The 12,230-nt window shown below is 46.7% G+C and overlaps 34 non-coding genes and 1 pseudogene across 34 annotated transcripts; all 35 read left to right on the forward strand.

The window, feature by feature from the left end:
• Positions 1-48: 48 nt before the first annotated feature.
• On the forward strand, positions 49-167 carry LOC145145034 (5S ribosomal RNA). Its single transcript, XR_013726027.1, has one exon. It is a non-coding gene; the product is annotated as a 5S ribosomal RNA (ribosomal RNA).
• A 224-nt stretch (positions 168-391) lies between these two features.
• On the forward strand, positions 392-510 carry LOC145147515 (5S ribosomal RNA). Its single transcript, XR_013728415.1, has one exon. It is a non-coding gene; the product is annotated as a 5S ribosomal RNA (ribosomal RNA).
• A 229-nt stretch (positions 511-739) lies between these two features.
• Positions 740-858, forward strand: LOC145148353 (5S ribosomal RNA). Its single transcript, XR_013729241.1, has one exon. It is a non-coding gene; the product is annotated as a 5S ribosomal RNA (ribosomal RNA).
• Positions 859-1,087: 229 nt separating this feature from the next.
• Positions 1,088-1,206, forward strand: LOC145150575 (5S ribosomal RNA). The gene has a single exon (XR_013731390.1). It is a non-coding gene; the product is annotated as a 5S ribosomal RNA (ribosomal RNA).
• Positions 1,207-1,437: 231 nt separating this feature from the next.
• Positions 1,438-1,556, forward strand: LOC145144882 (5S ribosomal RNA). The gene has a single exon (XR_013725883.1). It is a non-coding gene; the product is annotated as a 5S ribosomal RNA (ribosomal RNA).
• Positions 1,557-1,785: 229 nt separating this feature from the next.
• On the forward strand, positions 1,786-1,904 carry LOC145149511 (5S ribosomal RNA). The gene has a single exon (XR_013730377.1). It is a non-coding gene; the product is annotated as a 5S ribosomal RNA (ribosomal RNA).
• A 230-nt stretch (positions 1,905-2,134) lies between these two features.
• On the forward strand, positions 2,135-2,253 carry LOC145146575 (5S ribosomal RNA). Its single transcript, XR_013727513.1, has one exon. It is a non-coding gene; the product is annotated as a 5S ribosomal RNA (ribosomal RNA).
• Positions 2,254-2,476: 223 nt separating this feature from the next.
• LOC145145963 (5S ribosomal RNA) lies at positions 2,477-2,595 on the forward strand. Its single transcript, XR_013726913.1, has one exon. It is a non-coding gene; the product is annotated as a 5S ribosomal RNA (ribosomal RNA).
• Positions 2,596-2,822: 227 nt separating this feature from the next.
• Positions 2,823-2,943, forward strand: LOC145151061 (5S ribosomal RNA). Its single transcript, XR_013731858.1, has one exon. It is a non-coding gene; the product is annotated as a 5S ribosomal RNA (ribosomal RNA).
• A 225-nt stretch (positions 2,944-3,168) lies between these two features.
• Positions 3,169-3,287, forward strand: LOC145150886 (5S ribosomal RNA). Its single transcript, XR_013731695.1, has one exon. It is a non-coding gene; the product is annotated as a 5S ribosomal RNA (ribosomal RNA).
• Positions 3,288-3,521: 234 nt separating this feature from the next.
• Positions 3,522-3,640, forward strand: LOC145150300 (5S ribosomal RNA). Its single transcript, XR_013731120.1, has one exon. It is a non-coding gene; the product is annotated as a 5S ribosomal RNA (ribosomal RNA).
• Positions 3,641-3,864: 224 nt separating this feature from the next.
• Positions 3,865-3,983, forward strand: LOC145149474 (5S ribosomal RNA). Its single transcript, XR_013730339.1, has one exon. It is a non-coding gene; the product is annotated as a 5S ribosomal RNA (ribosomal RNA).
• A 224-nt stretch (positions 3,984-4,207) lies between these two features.
• On the forward strand, positions 4,208-4,326 carry LOC145147516 (5S ribosomal RNA). The gene has a single exon (XR_013728416.1). It is a non-coding gene; the product is annotated as a 5S ribosomal RNA (ribosomal RNA).
• A 229-nt stretch (positions 4,327-4,555) lies between these two features.
• On the forward strand, positions 4,556-4,674 carry LOC145149405 (5S ribosomal RNA). The gene has a single exon (XR_013730264.1). It is a non-coding gene; the product is annotated as a 5S ribosomal RNA (ribosomal RNA).
• A 229-nt stretch (positions 4,675-4,903) lies between these two features.
• LOC145148759 (5S ribosomal RNA) lies at positions 4,904-5,022 on the forward strand. Its single transcript, XR_013729629.1, has one exon. It is a non-coding gene; the product is annotated as a 5S ribosomal RNA (ribosomal RNA).
• Positions 5,023-5,253: 231 nt separating this feature from the next.
• LOC145144883 (5S ribosomal RNA) lies at positions 5,254-5,372 on the forward strand. Its single transcript, XR_013725884.1, has one exon. It is a non-coding gene; the product is annotated as a 5S ribosomal RNA (ribosomal RNA).
• A 229-nt stretch (positions 5,373-5,601) lies between these two features.
• On the forward strand, positions 5,602-5,720 carry LOC145149512 (5S ribosomal RNA). The gene has a single exon (XR_013730378.1). It is a non-coding gene; the product is annotated as a 5S ribosomal RNA (ribosomal RNA).
• Positions 5,721-5,951: 231 nt separating this feature from the next.
• On the forward strand, positions 5,952-6,070 carry LOC145146576 (5S ribosomal RNA). The gene has a single exon (XR_013727514.1). It is a non-coding gene; the product is annotated as a 5S ribosomal RNA (ribosomal RNA).
• A 222-nt stretch (positions 6,071-6,292) lies between these two features.
• LOC145147484 (5S ribosomal RNA) lies at positions 6,293-6,411 on the forward strand. Its single transcript, XR_013728386.1, has one exon. It is a non-coding gene; the product is annotated as a 5S ribosomal RNA (ribosomal RNA).
• A 227-nt stretch (positions 6,412-6,638) lies between these two features.
• Positions 6,639-6,759, forward strand: LOC145151062 (5S ribosomal RNA). Its single transcript, XR_013731859.1, has one exon. It is a non-coding gene; the product is annotated as a 5S ribosomal RNA (ribosomal RNA).
• Positions 6,760-6,984: 225 nt separating this feature from the next.
• Positions 6,985-7,103, forward strand: LOC145151180 (5S ribosomal RNA). Its single transcript, XR_013731948.1, has one exon. It is a non-coding gene; the product is annotated as a 5S ribosomal RNA (ribosomal RNA).
• A 233-nt stretch (positions 7,104-7,336) lies between these two features.
• LOC145148178 (5S ribosomal RNA) lies at positions 7,337-7,455 on the forward strand. The gene has a single exon (XR_013729076.1). It is a non-coding gene; the product is annotated as a 5S ribosomal RNA (ribosomal RNA).
• Positions 7,456-7,677: 222 nt separating this feature from the next.
• LOC145148174 (5S ribosomal RNA) lies at positions 7,678-7,796 on the forward strand. Its single transcript, XR_013729072.1, has one exon. It is a non-coding gene; the product is annotated as a 5S ribosomal RNA (ribosomal RNA).
• Positions 7,797-8,022: 226 nt separating this feature from the next.
• On the forward strand, positions 8,023-8,141 carry LOC145150355 (5S ribosomal RNA). The gene has a single exon (XR_013731172.1). It is a non-coding gene; the product is annotated as a 5S ribosomal RNA (ribosomal RNA).
• A 206-nt stretch (positions 8,142-8,347) lies between these two features.
• LOC145139024 (5S ribosomal RNA) lies at positions 8,348-8,465 on the forward strand. Its single transcript, XR_013721814.1, has one exon. It is a non-coding gene; the product is annotated as a 5S ribosomal RNA (ribosomal RNA).
• Positions 8,466-8,693: 228 nt separating this feature from the next.
• On the forward strand, positions 8,694-8,812 carry LOC145149489 (5S ribosomal RNA). Its single transcript, XR_013730355.1, has one exon. It is a non-coding gene; the product is annotated as a 5S ribosomal RNA (ribosomal RNA).
• Positions 8,813-9,038: 226 nt separating this feature from the next.
• Positions 9,039-9,158, forward strand: LOC145151448 (5S ribosomal RNA; annotated as a pseudogene).
• Positions 9,159-9,383: 225 nt separating this feature from the next.
• Positions 9,384-9,502, forward strand: LOC145148780 (5S ribosomal RNA). Its single transcript, XR_013729648.1, has one exon. It is a non-coding gene; the product is annotated as a 5S ribosomal RNA (ribosomal RNA).
• Positions 9,503-9,731: 229 nt separating this feature from the next.
• Positions 9,732-9,850, forward strand: LOC145150801 (5S ribosomal RNA). The gene has a single exon (XR_013731613.1). It is a non-coding gene; the product is annotated as a 5S ribosomal RNA (ribosomal RNA).
• A 229-nt stretch (positions 9,851-10,079) lies between these two features.
• Positions 10,080-10,198, forward strand: LOC145148735 (5S ribosomal RNA). Its single transcript, XR_013729605.1, has one exon. It is a non-coding gene; the product is annotated as a 5S ribosomal RNA (ribosomal RNA).
• A 227-nt stretch (positions 10,199-10,425) lies between these two features.
• LOC145149696 (5S ribosomal RNA) lies at positions 10,426-10,544 on the forward strand. The gene has a single exon (XR_013730548.1). It is a non-coding gene; the product is annotated as a 5S ribosomal RNA (ribosomal RNA).
• A 204-nt stretch (positions 10,545-10,748) lies between these two features.
• On the forward strand, positions 10,749-10,867 carry LOC145145875 (5S ribosomal RNA). Its single transcript, XR_013726828.1, has one exon. It is a non-coding gene; the product is annotated as a 5S ribosomal RNA (ribosomal RNA).
• A 229-nt stretch (positions 10,868-11,096) lies between these two features.
• LOC145149795 (5S ribosomal RNA) lies at positions 11,097-11,215 on the forward strand. The gene has a single exon (XR_013730641.1). It is a non-coding gene; the product is annotated as a 5S ribosomal RNA (ribosomal RNA).
• A 228-nt stretch (positions 11,216-11,443) lies between these two features.
• LOC145151270 (5S ribosomal RNA) lies at positions 11,444-11,561 on the forward strand. Its single transcript, XR_013732027.1, has one exon. It is a non-coding gene; the product is annotated as a 5S ribosomal RNA (ribosomal RNA).
• A 392-nt stretch (positions 11,562-11,953) lies between these two features.
• Positions 11,954-12,072, forward strand: LOC145140545 (5S ribosomal RNA). The gene has a single exon (XR_013722198.1). It is a non-coding gene; the product is annotated as a 5S ribosomal RNA (ribosomal RNA).
• The last annotated feature ends 158 nt before the right edge of the window (positions 12,073-12,230 follow it).

Genomic DNA, 12,230 nt, shown 5'->3' on the forward strand with positions numbered 1-12,230 from the left:
GTTCTGCGTCTTTTAAGACATAAAAGCAATAAGCATGGATAGTATTTCAGGTGCGATCATACCGGCACTAATGCACCAGATCCCATCAGAACTCCGCAGTTAAGCGTGCTTGGGCGAGAGTAGTACTAGGATGGGTGACCCCCTGGGAAGTCCTCGTGTTGCACCCCTTTTTTCGTTGCCCGTTGCGTTTTTTTAGATTTTACGTGCTTTTTTTTGTTTTTTTTTCTTTCTTGCTATTTCTATGCTCGGGTGGCCTCCGCTTCATGGTTGATGGTTTTCATATTTTTGGAACGGAGCCGATCGGTCTCGTGGGTCCCACGCCTTGCGTACGAAAACAAAGGAGGTTCTGCGTCTTTTAAGACATAAAAGCAATAAGCATGGATAGTATTTCGGGTGCGGTCATACCAGCACTAATGCACCGGATCCCATCAGAACTCCGCAGTTAAGCGTGCTTGGGCGAGAGTAGTACTAGGATGGGTTTTCCCCTGGGAAGTCCTCGTGTTGCACCCCCCTTTTTCGTTGCCCGTTTGCGTTTTTTTAGATTTTACGTGCGGTTTTTTTTTGTTTTTTTTTCTTTCTTGATATTTCTATGCTCGGGTGGCCTCCGCTTCGTGGTTGATGGTTTTCGTATTTTTGAAACGGAGCCGATCGGTCACGTGGGTCCCACGCCTCGCGTACGAATACAAAGAAGGTTCTGCGTCTTTTAAGACATAAAAGCAATAAGCATGGATAGTATTTCGGGTGCGATCATACCAGCAGTAATGCACCGGATCCCATCAGAACTCCGCAGTTAAGCGTGCTTGGGCGAGAGTAGTACTAGGATGGATGACCCCCTGGGAAGTCCTCGTGTTGCACTTTACTTTTTCGTTGCCCGTTTGCGTTTTTTTAAATTTTACGTGCGGTTTTTTTTTGTGTTTTTTTCTTTCTTGCTATTTCTATGCTCGGGTGGCCTCCGCTTCATGGTTGATGGTTTTCGTATTTTTGGAACGGAGCCGAGCGGTCACGTGGGTCCCACGTCTCGCGTACGAAAACAAAGGAGGTTCTGCGTCTTTTAAGACATAAAAGCAATAAGCATGGATAGTACTTCGGGTGCGATCATACTAGCAGTAATGCACCGGATCCCATCAGAACTCCGCAGTTAAGCGTGCTTGGGCGAAAGTAGTACTAGGATGGGTTACCCCCTCGGAAGTCCTTGTGTTGCACCCCCCTTTTTCGTTGCCCGTTTGCGTTTTTTTAGATTTTACGTGCGGTTTTTTTTTTGTTTTTTTTTTCTTTCTTGCTATTGCTATGCTCGGGTGGCCTCCGCTTCATGGTTGATGGTTTTCGTATTTTTGGAACGGAGCCGATCGGTCACGTGGGTTCCACGCCTCGCGTAAGAAAACAAAGGAGGTTCTGCGTCTTTTAAGATATAAAAGCAATAAGCATGGATAGTATTTTGTGTGCGATCATACCAGCACTAATGCACCGGATCCCATCAGAACTCCGCAGTTAAGCGTGCTTGGGCGAGAGTAGTACTAGGATGGCTGACCCCCTGGGAAGTCCTCGTGTTGCACCCCCCTTTTTCGTTGCCCGTTTGCGTTTTTTTAGATTTTACGTGCGGTTTTTTTTGTTTTTTTTTTCTTTCTTGCTATTTCTATGCTCGGGTCGCCTCCGCTTCATGGTTGATGGTTTTCGTATTTTTGGAACGGAGCCGATCGGTCACGTGGGTCCCACGCCTCGCGTACGAAAACAAAGGAGGTTCTGCGTCTTTTAAGATATAAAAGCAATAAGCATGGATAGTATTTCGGGTGCGATCATACCAGCACTAATGCATCGGATCCCATCAGAAGTCCGCAGTTAAACGTGCTTGGGCGAGAGTAGTATTAGGATGGGTGACCCCCTGGGAAGTCCTCGTGTTGCACCCCCCCCCTTTTCGTTGCCAGTTTGTGTTTTTTTAGATTTTACGTGCGGTTTTTTTTTGTTTTTTTTTCTTTCTTGCTATTTCTATGCTCGGGTGGCCTCGCGTAAAAGTTGATGGTTTTCGTATTTTTGGAACGGAGCCGATCGGTCACGTGGGTCCCACGCCTCGCGTACGAAAACAAAGGAGGTTCTGCGTCTTTTAAGACATAAAAGCAATAAGCATGGATAGTATTTTGGGTGCGATCATACCAGCACTAATGCACCGGATCCCATCAGAACTCCGCAGTTAAGCGTGCTGGGGCGAGAGTAGTACTAGGATTGGTGACCCCCTGGGAAGTCCTCGTGTTGCACCCCCCTTTTTCTTTGCCCGTTTGCGTTTTTTTAGATTTTACGTGCGGTTTTTTTTTGTTTTTTTTTTCTTTCTTGCTATTTCTATGCTCGGGTGGCATCCGTTTCATAGTTGATGGTTGTCGTAAACGGAGCCGATCGGTCACGTGGGTCTCACGCCTCGCGTACGAAAACAAAGGAGGTTCTGCGTCTTTTAAGACATAAAAGCAATAAGCATGGATAGTATTTCGGGTGCGGTCATACCAGCACTAATGCACCGGATCCCATCAGAACTCCGCAGTTAAGCGTGCTTTGGCGAGAGTAGTACTAGGATGGGTGACCCCCTGGGAAGTCCTCGTGTTGCACCCCCTTTTTCGTTGCCCGTTTGCGTTTTTTTAGATTTTACGTGCGGTTTTCTTGTTTTTTTTTTCTTTCTTGCTATTTCTATGCTCGGGTGGCCTCCGCTTCATGGTTCATGGTTTTCGTATTTTTGGAACGGTGCCGATCGGTGACGTGGGTCCCACGCCTCGCGTACGAAAACAAAGGAGGTTCTGTGTCTTTTAAGACATAAAAGCAATAAGCATGGATAGTATTTCGGGTGCGGTCATACCAGCACTAATGCACCGGATCCCATCAGAACTCCGCAGTTAAGCGTGCTTGGGCGATAGTAGTACTAGGATGGGTTTCCCCCTGGGAAGTCCTCGTGTGTTACCCCCCTTTTTCGTTGCCCGTTTGCGTTTTTTTAGATTTTACGTGCGGTTTTTTTTGTTTTTTTTTCTTTCTTTATATTTCTATGCTCGGGTGGCCTCCGCTTCATGGTTGATGATTTTCGTATTTTTGAAACGGAGCCGATCGGTCACGTGGGTCCACGCCTCGCGTACAAATACGAAGAAGGTTCTGCGTCTTTTAAGACATAAAAGCAATAAGCATGGATAGTATTCCGGGTGCGATCATACCAGCAGTAATGCACCAGATCTCATCAGAACTCCGCAGTTAAGCGTGCTTGATCGAGAGTTGTACTAGGATGGGTGACCCCCTGGGAAGTCCTCGTGTTGCACCCCCCCTTTTTTGTTGCCCGTTTGCTTTTTTTTTTTTAAATTTTACGTGCGGTTTTTTTTTGTTTTTTTTTCTTTCTTGCTATTTCTATGCTCGGGTGGCCTCCGCTTCATGGTTGATGGTTTACATATTTTTGGAACGGAGCCGATCGGTCACGTGGGTCCCACGCCTCGCGTACGAAAACAAAGGAGGTTCTGCATCTTTCAAGACATAAAAGCAATAAGCAAGGATAGTATTTTGGGTGCGATCATAACAGCACTAATGCACCGGATCCCATCAGAACTCCGCAGTTAAGCGTGCTGGGGCGAGAGTAGTACTAGGATTGGTGACCCCCTGGGAAGTCTTCGTGTTGCACCCCCTTTTTTCTTTGCCCGTTTGCGTTTTTTTAGATTTTACGTGCGGTTTTTTTTTTGTTTTTTTTTTCTTTCTTGCTATTTCTATGCTCGGGTGGCATCCGTTTCATGGTTGATGGTTGTCGTAAACGGAGCCGATCGGTCACGTGGGTCCCACGCCTCGCGTACGAAAACAAAGGAGGTTCTGCGTCTTTTAAGACATAAAAGCAATAAGCATGGATAGTATTTCAGGTGCGATCATACCGGCACTAATGCACCACATCCCATCAGAACTCCGCAGTTAAGCGTGCTTGGGCGAGAGTAGTACTAGGATGGGTGACCCCCTGGGAAGTCCTCGTGTTGCACCCCTTTTTTCGTTGCCCGTTGCGTTTTTTTAGATTTTACGTGCTTTTTTTTGTTTTTTTTTCTTTCTTGCTATTTCTATGCTCGGGTGGCCTCCGCTTCATGGTTGATGGTTTTCATATTTTTGGAACGGAGCCGATCGGTCTCGTGGGTCCCACGCCTTGCGTACGAAAACAAAGGAGGTTCTGCGTCTTTTAAGACATAAAAGCAATAAGCATGGATAGTATTTCGGGTGCGGTCATACCAGCACTAATGCACCGGATCCCATCAGAACTCCGCAGTTAAGCGTGCTTGGGCGAGAGTAGTACTAGGATGGGTTTTCCCCTGGGAAGTCCTCGTGTTGCACCCCCCTTTTTCGTTGCCCGTTTGCGTTTTTTTAGATTTTACGTGCGGTTTTTTTTTGTTTTTTTTTCTTTCTTGATATTTCTATGCTCGGGTGGCCTCCGCTTCGTGGTTGATGGTTTTCGTATTTTTGAAACGGAGCCGATCGGTCACGTGGGTCCCACGCCTCGCGTACGAATACAAAGAAGGTTCTGCGTCTTTTAAGACATAAAAGCAATAAGCATGGATAGTATTTCGGGTGCGATCATACCAGCAGTAATGCACCGGATCCCATCAGAACTCCGCAGTTAAGCGTGCTTGGGCGAGAGTAGTACTAGGATGGATGACCCCCTCGGAAGTCCTCGTGTTGCACCTTACTTTTTCGTTGCCCGTTTGCGTTTTTTTAAATTTTACGTGCGGTTTTTTTTTGTGTTTTTTTCTTTCTTGCTATTTCTATGCTCGGGTGGCCTCCGCTTCATGGTTGATGGTTTTCGTATTTTTGGAACGGAGCCGAGCGGTCACGTGGGTCCCACGTCTCGCGTACGAAAACAAAGGAGGTTCTGCGTCTTTTAAGACATAAAAGCAATAAGCATGGATAGTACTTCGGGTGCGATCATACCAGCAGTAATGCACCGGATCCCATCAGAACTCCGCAGTTAAGCGTGCTTGGGCGAGAGTAGTACTAGGATGGGTTACCCCCTCGGAAGTCCTTGTGTTGCACCCCCCTTTTTCGTTGCCCGTTTGCGTTTTTTTAGATTTTACGTGCGGTTTTTTTTTTGTTTTTTTTTTCTTTCTTGCTATTGCTATGCTCGGGTGGCCTCCGCTTCATGGTTGATGGTTTTCGTATTTTTGGAACGGAGCCGATCGGTCACGTGGGTTCCACGCCTCGCGTAAGAAAACAAAGGAGGTTCTGCGTCTTTTAAGATATAAAAGCAATAAGCATGGATAGTATTTTGTGTGCGATCATACCAGCACTAATGCACCGGATCCCATCAGAACTCCGCAGTTAAGCGTGCTTGGGCGAGAGTAGTACTAGGATGGCTGACCCCCTGGGAAGTCCTCGTGTTGCACCCCCCTTTTTCGTTGCCCGTTTGCGTTTTTTTAGATTTTACGTGCGGTTTTTTTTGTTTTTTTTTTCTTTCTTGCTATTTCTATGCTCGGGTCGCCTCCGCTTCATGGTTGATGGTTTTCGTATTTTTGGAACGGAGCCGATCGGTCACGTGGGTCCCACGCCTCGCGTACGAAAACAAAGGAGGTTCTGCGTCTTTTAAGATATAAAAGCAATAAGCATGGATAGTATTTCGGGTGCGATCATACCAGCACTAATGCATCGGATCCCATCAGAAGTCCGCAGTTAAACGTGCTTGGGCGAGAGTAGTATTAGGATGGGTGACCCCCTGGGAAGTCCTCGTGTTGCACCCCCCCCCTTTTCGTTGCCAGTTTGTGTTTTTTTAGATTTTACGTGCGGTTTTTTTTTTGTTTTTTTTTCTTTCTTGCTATTTCTATGCTCGGGTGGCCTCGCGTAAAAGTTGATGGTTTTCGTATTTTTGGAACGGAGCCGATCGGTCACGTGGGTCCCACGCCTCGCGTACGAAAACAAAGGAGGTTCTGCGTCTTTTAAGACATAAAAGCAATAAGCATGGATAGTATTTCGGGTGCGATCATACCAGCACTAATGCACCGGATCCCATCAGAACTCCGCAGTTAAGCGTGCTGGGGCGAGAGTAGTACTAGGATTGGTGACCCCCTGGGAAGTCCTCGTGTTGCACCCCCCTTTTTCTTTGCCCGTTTGCGTTTTTTTAGATTTTACGTGCGGTTTTTTTTTGTTTTTTTTTCTTTCTTGCTATTTCTATGCTCGGGTGGCATCCGTTTCATAGTTGATGGTTGTCGTAAACGGAGCCGATCGGTCACGTGGGTCTCACGCCTCGCGTACGAAAACAAAGGAGGTTCTGCGTCTTTTAAGACATAAAAGCAATAAGCATGGATAGTATTTCGGGTGCGGTCATACCAGCACTAATGCACCGGATCCCATCAGAACTCCGCAGTTAAGCGTGCTTTGGCGAGAGTAGTACTAGGATGGGTGACCCCCTGGGAAGTCCTCGTGTTGCACCTCCTTTTTCGTTGCCCGTTTGCGTTTTTTTAGATTTTACGTGCGGTTTTCTTGTTTTTTTTTTCTTTCTTGCTATTTCTATGCTCGGGTGGCCTCCGCTTCATGGTTCATGGTTTTCGTATTTTTGGAACGGTGCCGATCGGTGACGTGGGTCCCACGCCTCGCGTACGAAAACAAAGGAGGTTCTGTGTCTTTTAAGACATAAAAGCATTAAGCATGGATAGTATTTCGGGTGCGGTCATACCAGCACTAATGCACCGGATCCCATCAGAACTCCGCAGTTAAGCGTGCTTGGGCGATAGTAGTACTAGGATGGGTTTCCCCCTGGGAAGTCCTCGTGTGTTACCCCCCTTTTTCGTTGCCCGTTTGCGTTTTTTTAGATTTTACGTGCGGTTTTTTTTGTTTTTTTTTCTTTCTTTATATTTCTATGCTCGGGTGGCCTCCGCTTCATGGTTGATGATTTTCGTATTTTTGAAACGGAGCCGATCGGTCACGTGGGTCCACGCCTCGCGTACAAATACGAAGAAGGTTCTGCGTCTTTTAAGACATAAAAGCAATAAGCATGGATAGTATTCCGGGTGCGATCATACCAGCAGTAATGCACCAGATCTTATCAGAACTCCGCAGTTAAGCGTGCTTGATCGAGAGTTGTACTAGGATGGGTGACCCCCTGGGAAGTCCTCGTGTTGCACCCCCCCTTTTTTGTTGCCCGTTTGCTTTTTTTTTTTAAATTTTACGTGCGGTTTTTTTTTGTTTTTTTTTCTTTCTTGCTATTTCTATGCTCGGGTGGCCTCCGCTTCATGGTTGATGGTTTACATATTTTTGGAACGGAGCCGATCGGTCACGTGGGTCCCACGCCTCGCGTACGAAAACAAAGGAGGTTCTGCATCTTTCAAGACATAAAAGCAATAAGCAAGGATAGTATTTTGGGTGCGATCATAACAGCACTAATGCACCGGATCCCATCAGAACTCCGCAGTTAAGCGTGCTTGGGCGAGAGTATTACTAGGATGGGTGACCCCCTGGGAAGTCCTCGTGTTGCACCCCCTCTTTTTCGTTGCCCGTTTGCGTTTTTTTAGATTTTACGTGCGGTTTTTTTTTTTCTTTGTTGCTATTTCTATGCTCGGGTGGCCTCCGCTTCATGGTTGATGGTTTTCGTATTTTTGAAACGGAGCCGATCGGTCACGTGGGTCCCACCCCTCGCGTACGAAAACAAAGGAGGTTCTGCGTCTTTCAAGACATAAAAGCAATAAGCATGGATAGTATTTCGGGTGCGATCATACCAGCACTAATGCACCGGATCCCATCAGAACTCCGCAGTTAAGCGTGCTTGGGCGAGAGTACTACTAGGATGGGTGAACCCCTGGGAAGTCCTCGTGTTGCACCCCCTTTTTCGTTGCCCGTTTGCGTTTTTTTAGGTTTTAAGTGCGGTTTTTTTTGTTTTTTTTCTTTCTTGCTATGTCTATGCTCGGGCGGCCTCCGGTTCAAAGTTGATGGTTTTCATATTTTCGGAACGGAGCCGATCGCTCACGTGGGTCCCACGCCTCGCGTACGAAAACAAATGAGGTTTTGCGTCTTGTAAGACATAAAAACAATAAGCATGGATAGTATTTCGGGTGCGATCATACCAGCACTATTGCACCGGATCCCATTAGAACTATGCGGTTAAGCGTGCTTGGGCGAGTGTAGTACTAGGATGGGTGACCCCCTGGGAAGTCCTCGTATTGCACCCCTTTTTCGTTGACCGTTTGCGTTTTTTTAGGTTTTTTTTTTCTTTCTTACTATGTCTATGCTCGGGCGGCCTGCGGTTCAAAGTTGATGGTTTTCGTATTTTCGGAACGGAGCTGATAGCTCACGTGGGTCCCACGCCTCGCGTACGAAAACAAAGGATTTTCTGCGTCTTGTAAGACATAAAAACAATAAGCATGGATAGTATTTCGGGTGCGATCATACCAGCACTAATGCACCGGATCCCATCAGAACTCCGAAGTTAAGCGTGCTTGGGCGAGAGTAGTACTAGGATGGGTGACCCGTGGGAAGTCCTCGTGTTGCACCCCCTTTTTCGTTGCCCGTTTGCGTTTTTTTAAATTTTACGTGCGGTTTTTTTTTGTTTTTTTTTCTTTCTTGCTATTTCTATGCTAGGGTGGCCTCCGTTTCATGGTTGATGGTTTTCGTATTTTTGGAACGGAGCCGATCGGTCACGTGGGTACCACGCCTCGCGTACGAAAACAAAGGAGGTTATGCGTCTATCAAGACATAAAAGCAATAAGCATGGATTGTATTTCTGGTGCGATCATACCAGCACTAATGCACCGGATCCCATCAGAACTCCGCAGGTAAGCGTGCTTGGGCGAGAGTAGTACTAGGATGGGTTTTCCCCTGGGAAGTCCTCGTGTTGCACCCCCCTTTTTCGTTGGCCGTTTGCGTTTTTTTAGATTTTACGTGCGGTTTTTTTGTTTTTTTTTCTTTCTTGCTATTTCTATGCTCGGGTGGCCTCCGCTTCATGGTTCATGGTTTTCGTATTTTTGGAACGGAGCCGATCGGTGACGTGGGTCCCACGCCTCGCGTACGAAAACAAAGGAGGTTCTGTGTCTTTTAAGCATAAAAGCAATAAGCATGGATAGTATTTCGGGTGCGGTCATACCAGCACTAATGCACCGGATCCCATCAGAACTCCACAGTTAAGCGTGCTTCGGCGATAGTAGTACTAGGATGGGTTCCCCCTGGGAAGTCCTCGTGTGTTACCCCCCTTTTTCGTTGCCCGTTTGCGTTTTTTTAGATTTTACGTGCGGTTTTTTTTGTTTTTTTTCTTTCTTTATATTTCTATGCTCGGGTGGCCTCCGCTTCATGGTTGATGGATTTCGTATTTTTGAAACGGAGCCGATCGGTCACGTGGGTCCCACGCCTCGCGTACGAATACAAAGAAGGTTCTGCGTCTTTTAAGACATAAAAGCAATAAGCATGGATAGTATTTCGGGTGCGATCATACCAGCAGTAATGCACCAGATCTCATCAGAACTCCGCAGTTAAGCGTGCTTGGGCGAGAGTTGTACTAGGATGGGTGACCCCCTGGGAAGTCCTCGTATTGCACCCCCCTTTTTTGTTGCCCGTTTGCGTTTTTTTAAATTTTACGTGCGGTTTTTTTTTGTTTTTTTTTTCTTTCTTGCTATTTCTATGCTCGGGTGGCCTCCGCTAATGGTTGATGGTTTACATATTTTTGGAACGGAGCCGATCGGTCACGTGGGTCCCACGCCTCGCGTACGAAAACAAAGGAGGTTCTGCATCTTTCAAGACATAAAAGCAATAAGCAAGGATAGTATTTTGGGTGCGATCATAACATCACTAATGCACCGGACCCCATCAGAACTCCGCAGTTAAGCGTGCTTGGGCGAGAGTATTACTAGGATGGGTGACCCCCTGGGAAGTCCTCGTGTTGCACCCCCCCTTTTTCGTTGCCCGTTTGCGTTTTTTTAGATTTTACGTGCGGTTTTTTTTTGTTTTTTTTCTTTGTTGCTATTTCTATGCTCGGGTGGCCTCCGCTTCATGGTTGATGGTTTTCGTATTTTTGGAACGGAGCCGATCGGTCACGTGGGTCCCACCCCTCGCGTACGAAAACAAAGGAGGTTCTGCGTCTTTCAAGACATAAAAGCAATAAGCATGGATAGTATTTCGGGTGCGATCATACCAGCACTAATGCACCGGATCCCATTAGAACTCCGTAGTTAAGCGTGCTTGGGCGAGAGTACTACTAGGATGGGTGAACCCCTGGGAAGTCCTCGTGTTGCACCCCCTTTTTCGTTGCCCGTTTGCGTTTTTTTAGGTTTTAAGTGCGGTTTTTTTGTTTTTTTTTTCTTTCTTGCTATGTCTATGCTCGGGCGGCCTCCGGTTCAAAGTTGATGGTTTTCATATTTTCGGAACGGAGCCGATCGCTCACGTGGGTCCCACGCCTCGCGTACGAAAACAAAGGAGGTTTTGCGTCTTGTAAGACATAAAAACAATAAGCATGGATAGTATTTCGGGTGCGATCATACCAGCACTATTGCACCGGATCCCATTAGAACTCTGCGGTTAAGCGTGCTTGGGCAAGTGTAGTACTAGGATGGGTGACCCCCTGGGAAGTCCTCGTGTTGCACCCCTTTTTCGTTGACCGTTTGCGTTTTTTTAGGTTTTTTTTCTTTCTTACTATGTCTATTATCGGGCGGCCTGCGGTTCAAAGTTGGTAGTTTTCGTATTTTCGGAACGGAGCTGATAGCTCACGTGGGTCCCACGCCTCGCGTACGAAAACAAAGGATGTTCTGCGTCTTGTAAGACATAAAAACAATAAGCATGGATAGTATTTCGGGTGCGATCATACCAGCACTAATGCACCGGATCCCATCAGAACTCTGAAGTTAAGCGTGCTTGGGCGAGAGTAGTACTAGGATGGGTGAACCCCTGGGAAGTCCTCGTGTTGCACCCCCCTTTTTCGTTGCCCGTTTGCGTTTTTTTAAATTTAACGTGCGGTTTTTTTTTGTTTTTTTTTCTTTCTTGCTATTTCTATGCTAGGGTGGCCTCCGTTTCATGGTTGATGGTTTTCGTATTTTTGGAACGGAGCCGATCGGTCACGTGGGTACCACGCCTCGCGTACGAAAACAAAGGAGGTTATGCGTCTTTCAAGACATAAAAGAAATAAGCATGGATTGTATTTCGAGTGCGATCATACCAGCACTAATGCACCGGATCCCATCAGAACTCCGCAGGTAAGCTTGCTTGGGCGAGAGTAGTACTAGGATGGGTGACCCCCTGGGAAGTCCTTGTGTTGCACCTCCCTTTTTCGTTGCCCGTTTGCGTTTTTTTAGATTTTACGTGCGGTTTTTTTTTTGTTTTTTTCTTTCTTGCTATTTCTATGCTCGGGTGGCCTCCGCTTCATGGTTGATGGTTTTCGTATTTTTGGAACGGAGCCGATCGGTCACGTGGGTCCCACACCCCGCGTACGAAAACAAAGGAGGTTCTGCGTCTTTTAAGACATAAAAGGAATAAGCGTGGATAGTATTTCGGGTGCGATCATACCAGCACTAATTCAACGGATCCCATCAGAACTCTGCAGTTAAGCGTGCTTGGGCGAGAGTAGTACTAGGATGGGTGACCCCTGGTAAGTCCTCGTGTTATACCCCCCTTTTTCGTTGCCCGTTTGCGTTTTTTTTAGGTTTTACGTGCGTTTTTTTTTGTTTTTTTTTCTTTCTTACTATGTCTATGCTCGGGCATAAAAGCAAAGGAGGTTCTGCGTACTCGTGTAGTACTAGGATGGGTGACCCCCTGGGAAGTCCTCGTGTTGCACCCCCCCTTTTTCGTTGCCCGTTTGCGTTTTTTGAGATTTTACGTGCGGTTTTTTTTGTTTTTTTTTCTTGCTATTTCTATGCTCGGGTGGCCTCCGCTTCATGGTTGATGGTTTTCGTATTTTTGGAACGGAGCCGATCGGTCACGTGGGTCCCACGCCTCGCGTACGAAAACAAAGAAGGTTCTGCGTCTTTTCAGACATAAAAGCAATAAGCATGGATAGTATTTCGGGTGCGATCATACCAGCACTAATGTACCGGATCCCATCAGAACTCCGCAGTTAAGCGTGCTTGGGCGAGAGTTGTACTAGGATGGGTGACCCCCTGGGAAGTCCTCGTGTTGCACCCCCTTTTTCGTTGCCCGTTTGCGTTTTTTTAGATTTTACGTGCGATTTTTTTTTGTTTTTTTTATTTCTTGCTATTTCTATGCTCGGGTGGCCTCCGCTTCATGGTTGATGGTTTTCGTATTTTTGGAACGGAGCCGATCGGTCACATGGGTAACACGCC

Source organism: Lactuca virosa, chromosome 1 (genome assembly GCF_052849685.1).
Source record: "Lactuca virosa cultivar CGN04683 chromosome 1, Lactuca_virosa_CGN04683_v6, whole genome shotgun sequence".
In the NCBI taxonomy this organism is placed as follows: Eukaryota; Viridiplantae; Streptophyta; class Magnoliopsida; order Asterales; family Asteraceae; genus Lactuca; species Lactuca virosa.